The sequence below is a fragment of the Manis javanica genome, chromosome 1 (assembly GCF_040802235.1).
Source record: "Manis javanica isolate MJ-LG chromosome 1, MJ_LKY, whole genome shotgun sequence".
Lineage (NCBI taxonomy): Eukaryota > Metazoa > Chordata > Mammalia > Pholidota > Manidae > Manis > Manis javanica.
Genome location: NC_133156.1, coordinates 160475579 through 160482974, shown reverse-complemented (window position 1 = coordinate 160482974; position 7396 = coordinate 160475579). Strand labels below are relative to the sequence as shown.

At 47.2% G+C, this 7396-nt stretch overlaps 1 long non-coding RNA gene across 1 annotated transcript; it reads left to right on the top strand.

Moving 5' to 3' along the window:
- Positions 1-488: 488 nt before the first annotated feature.
- LOC108405153 (uncharacterized) lies at positions 489-6092 on the top strand. The gene is made up of 3 exons (XR_001855099.3): positions 489-677; positions 3861-4052; positions 5680-6092. It is a non-coding gene; the product is annotated as an uncharacterized lncRNA (long non-coding RNA).
- Positions 6093-7396: the final 1304 nt, after the last annotated feature.

Genomic DNA, 7396 nt, shown 5'->3' with positions numbered 1-7396 from the left:
TGGCTGGCATAATCTTGTCAAATCACTTGGTAGCTATTCTGTTTGTGTCACCTTAGATGTTTATTTTTGTTTACAAGCTGGATGCAGTTGTTGGGACAAATTATGTGACAACTCTCACAAGTAAATGATATTTCCCCAGTAATTAAAGGGAATCCGCTGTCATCACCACATTGCAAGGCTTCTCCCTCTGAACTCCCTTCTTCCTGCCTGAGACAGTTCAGCTACAGAAAGATTCCTCCTTGGCTTCAAATAAAAAAATCAAGTTGATATTTTACCAAATTTGAAGAGCAACCAGAAAAGAAGGTCAAGTTTTAAAAGAAGCAACATAGGAGAGGATTGTAATTAAATCTGTTCTGGGCTGGGTACAAATGATTCATTTCTAGTTCATAACATTCTGCAAAGCACGTGACCACAGGTATTTTTCTAAATAACCTCAAGTGCTGGTTGAGTTATTCTTTAAATTGCATTCCAGTGACATCTCCTAACTGGTATTTCACTTGGCAGGCACTGCGCCAGCACCACAGCCCAGATTTTCCTGCAGGCAGAGCCCGGCTTTGTTCTGACAGTCCTTTCCGCTTCTTTCCACTTCCACCTGGAAGGCTCACACAGCTACACAGGTTCTGAGAGGGATGTGCTTGGTGCTCTCCAAACTGTCCAGCGAAGGCACCTTTGCTCAGGTAGGGGGTCTTCTGGGTGCCCAAGGAACTCTTTTCTCCAAATGATAGCACCAGTGGAATGCCACCTCTTCCAGAAAGCTTCCATCACAGCTTTCAAGAGAACCCAGGCAGCTGTCTTAAAACCTCCTTCTAACAGCGACAAGCCCTTACCCATCCCGTCATTCTCACTCCAGATGATTCCTAAGGAAGCAGTCAGGTCAGCAGAGTGGTGACTCTGCTTTTGGTGTTTCCTGTAGATCCTGGAATGACAACTTGACCCAATAACAGTATTCTTTGTCAATAGGCATTTATTGTCTCACACTTTGGAGGCTAGAAGTCTGAGGTGAAGGTGTTGGCAGGGTTGGCTCTTTCCAGGGGCCGTAAGGGAGAGATCTCTTCCAGGCCTTTCTCCTAGGCTTGTAAATGGTGGTCCTCTTCCTATGCTTCTTCATATCATCCTCCTTCCATGTGTGTCTGTCTCTGTGTTAAAATTTCCCCTTTTGAGTCATACTGGATTAGGATCCACACTGATGACCTCAATGTGACTTGATTATCTCTGTGAAGACCCTGTCTCCATCTAAGGTCACATTCTAAGGTACCAGGGATTAGGACTCCAACATACCTTTACAAGGACACAGTTTAACCCATAACCCCATGTGGTGGAATACTATGTAGCCAGGACAAAGGGGCTATGTCTGCCTATATTAAGGGTAAAAATCTTCACACATATTATGTGAAAAAGCCTGTCTCTATGCCAGGTCCTCCTGTACACTGTGTGTGTGTGTATGTGTGTATGATTGACACTGACAGTTATACCTATAGGTGTGTTTTTTTTAAATTTCTGAGAGGAATCAAGAAAAGTTCATAAAAGTTACCCTTCTGAAGAGATATTTGCAGAAGAAAGGAAAAAGACTTTCACTTTTCATTTGTACTTTAAAGACTTCTATTTCTGTATTGTCTGAATCTATGTTAGATAGATAGATAGATGATACAGATATATGTGTGTTTGTGTATATATGTATGTGTATATACACACTATACCACTATATATACACACATTCCTTATACTTTTCTACAATATATTAACAATGTAAGCTATGTATTGTCTTAAAAGTGTCAGTTTATACATAAGTTCTCAGGATAGGATTTATGTGCCAAGCACAGCCTGCATTCTGTGTATCTGTCTGTACTTGTAAGCTCTTAAAAGGTTGTGTTTGTTCTCACCCAATAAATGGTGCCAAGCATGATGGGTCAGGAAATCCTGTCCTTTCTGGTGTTCTAGAAACAGTGATGGGGAGGTGTGATGGGGATGATGGTGGTGAAGGAAACGATGTTAGTTGTGGTTGGAGGTTGGCTAGAACTGTGTCCTTGAATGATAAAACAAAGGTGTTTTCTTATCTACCAGAGACTCTCAGGCAAGGTCTCAGCCATACCATAGGCTCTTATTCCGTTCTTATACCTGTGCTGTTCTGTAGGTATAAGAAAACGTCCTTGGGAGGAATGAGAAGGTTGGGATTCAGTGCCTCATTTCTACTTTTTAAAGGTTTCTCTTAAGACCAGTTTTTCTTAATCCCTGTTCCAGAAGTAAAGTGAGCCCTAAAGTTCCAAGACATCCATCAAACATTATCAACTCGCTTCTCCCCTGTGCACCTAGAATGATCCTAGGCAGGCACCGCTCTCAGGAACACTGAGCAAACGGGCACTCCCATTATGCTCCGTAGAGCTTACTTCTCTTGCAGAACGTGGTTAAAATGATGCCCTAGACTCTGCTACCTCCCCACAGTGACCCTACCCCATTAAATCAAACATCTGCTTCTAAGAAGGAGCCAGGACTCACTCTGGCCCATGTAACAGATAATAGCCAGGCCAGACCCTCTGGAGGGTTCCAGCCCCATCTGGAAGGCAGGCTCTACCTGGCACACCCACTCGGGGACCTAGAGTCTAGCCTGTGCTGTGTCCGGAACAGTAATGAATTGATAATGTTCAGTGGATGTCTCAGAACGTTAGGGCTTACTTTACTGCTAGAAATGGGATTAAGAAAAACTGGGTTCAAGAAAGGCCTTTAAAAAGTAGAAATGAAGCACTGAATCCCAACCTTCTCATGCTTCCCAAGGACAGTTTTCTTTTGAACTTCAATGTACATCAAATTTAAAATTCAGCTCCTAAGTGGCACTAGCCACATTTCAGGTGTTCAGCAGCCACCATATTGAACAGCAAAGATGAGAGCACATTTTCGTGGTCACAGGAAGTCTTACTAGTGAGCCCTGATGATTGTGAGATGCACCCAGAATTATACCTAGAGGGGTCCTCTCTCTACTAGCTGATACCGGACTCCATAAATCAACACAGGGAGCACTTGAAATGTCAAAGCCCACATCATGGAATGAGAAACTAAACACAGCTTAATCGATTGTATTAATAACAAATAATTAGAATATAATAAAACATAGTTAACTTGAGCATAGATGTGAATGCTCAAAACCATAAATAGTAAGCATTAGTTCCCCATCTCCAGTGGGTCGTGGGCGACCAGCTGTACAGTCCTGGCCTGCTCTCTCCTCCCCCCGCCTTCAGTCCCCAGCCAGGGGATCCTCTTACTCCTCTCCACCGTCACTGGAGCGGCTGGTTTTCACGCACACTGTAGAGAATTATCAGTCCCCTCTTTTCTCAGCTTCTCAGAGGTATTTGTCTCTCTCCTTAGGTTGTTAAAGAAATCTGGTAAACATGTTACAGAAGTGTGCACACTCCAGCTCTTTGAAAAAAGTGATCTATCTTTTCCCAATGTTTTTATTATGGCAAAACACATATAACATGAAATTTACCATTTTAACAATGTTCAATCATACAGTTCAGCAGTATTAAGCACATTCACATTGTTGTATTATCAGCACCATTGTCCATCTGCGGAATGCTTTTCATCTTGCAAAACTCAACTCTGTACCCATTAAATAATTCCCCATTTCCCACCCTGAGCCCCTGGCAACCCCTATTCTACTTTCTGTCTCGATGAACCTGGCTATTGCAGGTCCCCCATGTAACTGGAATCATACAGTGTTTGTCCTTTGTGCCTGGCTTATTTCACTTAGTGTTCATACTACAGCATATGTCAGAATGTCCTTCCTTTTTTAAGGCTGAGTATTTCATTGTATGTATATAAAAAATAATTTCTAAAAAGTAGTAATTTATTTGTGAATTAATGAATAGACCACAGGAACATAGCAGCAGACCAGAGGCCTCTCTCTACTAGCTGATAGCCCCTTTTGCAAAGACCCAGCTCCTTCAGGGGTACATCCAGGGAATTAGACACAGGCAAGAACTGCTCTGGCCCTGGACACAGCTGACCAAAGCCTGTAGCGAGCTTGGGACCATCTGGAGGAGGCCGTGGCTACATTTCAGGTAAGCCAGGGGCTTTCTCTAGATCTGCCATTCAGGACCCCCATGGGTCCAACCTCAGATGGCTTTCAGTTACTCAAAGTTTATGGATTCCTGCCTTCCTAGAACTTAGGGGCATTTTTTTCCTCCACCGTGACCTGGAATGCTGGCTGTCACCCCCTCGGGCCAGGATGGTGATTCTGCCAGGGCACCTCCTCACCTGTGCTGCCAACTGCTTCCCTGAGCAGTGGGAGATGCCCTGTGGTCCCGGCATTTTAATAGGAAGGGATCCAGATCCACTCCTGACTGAGAGCTGTCCCCACCTACTCCCCCAGTCAAAAAGTAGTCAAGGAAATTGAGGGCCCTATGAATTCTTGCTTGACCTGCCCCAAATCCATAATCCACAGCCACCCTGCCTTCCCTCTGCAATGAGCCCACCTTCTACCTGGCCACAAGCCAGAGTCACAGGGGTGTCCTTTACCCTCATTCACCTCCCTCCTACAGCTAGTCACCAACCCTGTTAATTCTCCTTCTCCACATCTCATGCTCTACCCTCGTCTCCACCTCCTTTATCACCATTGTCTCTAACTCAAATTGTGGCCACAGTCCCCAACTCACCCCATGGTTGACCCGTTCATTCAACAATAACCGAGTGCCCATTATGAAGCTGGTCCAGGCCGTGTCTGGAGGCCTATGAGCAACAAGCCTTCTTTCTCTAGAACTGACTCAGACACCAGCCAGTTCCATGGTGAGACAAGTGCTCTAGCAGCATGAGGGAGGCACACCTCACCTGGCCTGCAAAGTGGAGGAGGGCTTCCCAGAGGAGGTGACAGCCGAGCTGAGACCAGCTGTATCACTAGGAGTTCTCCTGGCAGAGCAAGGTTTAGTGGGCAGGGTGGGAGCAGGGTGAGAGGAAGCTGAGGAAACAGCCAAGGTGAAGGCCCAGAGGTGATCTGGGGCCTGATGGGAGGGGGCGTGTAGATGGTTCACCAGGGCTGGAGCCTGAGCACTGGCACAGAGGCGGCCCACAGGAGGGCGGGACAGGAGGGGCATATCCTGCCACCACACATGAAGATTTTTATTTTGGAAAGATCCCTGTATTCCTTTCCTAGGCCTGCTGTAGCAAAGTATCACAAATGGGGTGACTTTAGACAACAAAAATGTATTCTCTCATAGTCCAAATTAGTCTGAAGTTTCTCACAGTCTCAGAAGTCCAAAGCCAAGTGTCAGTAGATCACCCAGATCCCGAGGGCTCTCGGGAAGCCTCGGCAGCACTCCGTGCTCCATGCACTCCCTGGTGGGGGACTGCAAACCCCTACCTGGGCCCTCATGCCCACACAGCCTCCTCCTGGCCTTCTCCCCTCTCTTACCTTATTAGGATACTTGTCACTGGATTTAGGGCCCACCCTCATCCAGGATGACCTCATGTCAATGGTCTCATTGTATCATCAGCGAAGCGTCTTTTGCCAAATGACGCCATGATGACAGATTCCAGGGCACGGCCACATCTTCAGTGGGTGTCACCACTTAACCAACAAACAGCAACACGGGGAAGTCAGCTGCAGGTAGAACCCAGTCCCTCCCCATCTCATGTCCATCCAGCAGCCATGACTGCCAGGATAGAGCTTAAGTGTTTTTTCTTGCCTTTCAGGGTCCTTCAGGATCTAGCCCCAGATGTACTCTCTGCTGTAACCTGTCAAGCCCCTTGCAGAGCACTGAATGCCCTCTGCTGTCACAGGCTCTGGGTCTTCTCCTGCACTCCCCCTCCTGCACCCCTCCTCCTGCACCCTGAAAATGGTGTCTCCTTGGGAAACCTCTGGACTTCTCCTCACGCCCTCCCAGTCTGGGTGAGAATACCTCCAGAGCTCCTAGGGTGCCTGTGACTCCCACTGCCAATCATCTTTTTACTCGTCTGTGTCTGCCGTGTCTTACTTATGCTGCTCAGAGAATGAGACATACAATGCCTGTTTGTTGAGCTAATTTATTAAAGTCTGAACCATCCCAGTAACTAAGTAGGTCGGTGTGCTTGTGTCCTTTATGCCTGTGCTTGGGGCTTACCTCTATAAACACCATTTCCATGGGAGGGCTTTGCTGGGCAGCCCTCCCACCTGTGCAGCTGCCTCCTTCCTCCTGGCCTCCCCACCCCTGCCCTTCATTTAAGTCCCAGAATAAGTCCATTGGCTCCACCAGCCCTCTGTGATTTCCCATTGGTAAGATGAGAGGAGGAGCTGGTAAGGCCAGATAACCATGAGAGGGGGAAAAAATGAACCTAAAGAGCAAAAAGCAATTTCAATTATCCATTCCAAAACTTTGTATGGTGGGTCTACCCCACGCTGAGTCGTGAGGACATGAAGGAGACAGAAACATACAGAGGCTGCTTTTGTGCAGCTTATAATCCTGCATGGGAAGCAGACACTGGTCAAATACGAACAAAGGTGAAATTGCGACTGTGACAAATAGGACATAGTAGTTCAAGAGGCTGAGAAGGCTTCCCTCTGGAAGTGATGCCTGAGCTCTGAAGGCCACGTGGGGATGATGGGGCGAAACACACAGGAAGTCTGTTCTGGGTGGAAGGAACAGCACGTGCAAATGCTCTGAGCCCAGGGCAGCTCCATGGGTGGAAAGGACTCAGAGAAGGCAGTGTGGCTGGCGTCCAAGTGGGGAACCTGCTGGAAGGTCACGGAGGTGGGCAGGCAGCCAGGAGGCCACCACCATTGTTAAGTGATTGGGCCCAAATCTTGAGAGCTTTTATTTAGAGTCTGACAGGTAGGGGGCAGGGAAGCATTTTCAGCAAAGGAATGCTTGATTGGGTATAAGTTTGCCAAAGCTTACCTGGCTGCTGTTGGGGGAGGAATCAGAGGGACCGAGGCTAGACCTGAGTAAGTGACACTGGCACCTCCCATGGATGCCGGGTTGAACCGTTATGGTGGCAACAAGCACAGAGTGAGAACTAGGAGCTGAAGAATCATTTAGGGGTTAAAATCACCAGAAACAAGTGATGGACTCGGCACAGAGGGAGGAGTTCTCCCTTCTCGTGGCCACAGGTTCCAAACCCGACCTCCAGCCACGCTGCCACCATCATGCCTGGAGAGGAGCCTGCTGTCTGTATTTCACTGCTTCATACTGATGACCAGGGACTTCTGTTCTACTAAAAACCAGCAGATTGCCCTGTCCTACTAAGGGAGATAATAATACGAAAAGGCATTGAAGGATCGTAGGTCATGTGATCATTTCATTAGAGAGGACCAGATGAAGACTGTCTTTCGTGTGTTCTATGGGTCAGGATGCTTAAATGCAGGGCTTGGTTACCTCAGTGAGGAGGTCAGAGATGGGGGTAGTTTGGTTCCACAACTCACCCAAGTGGTCAA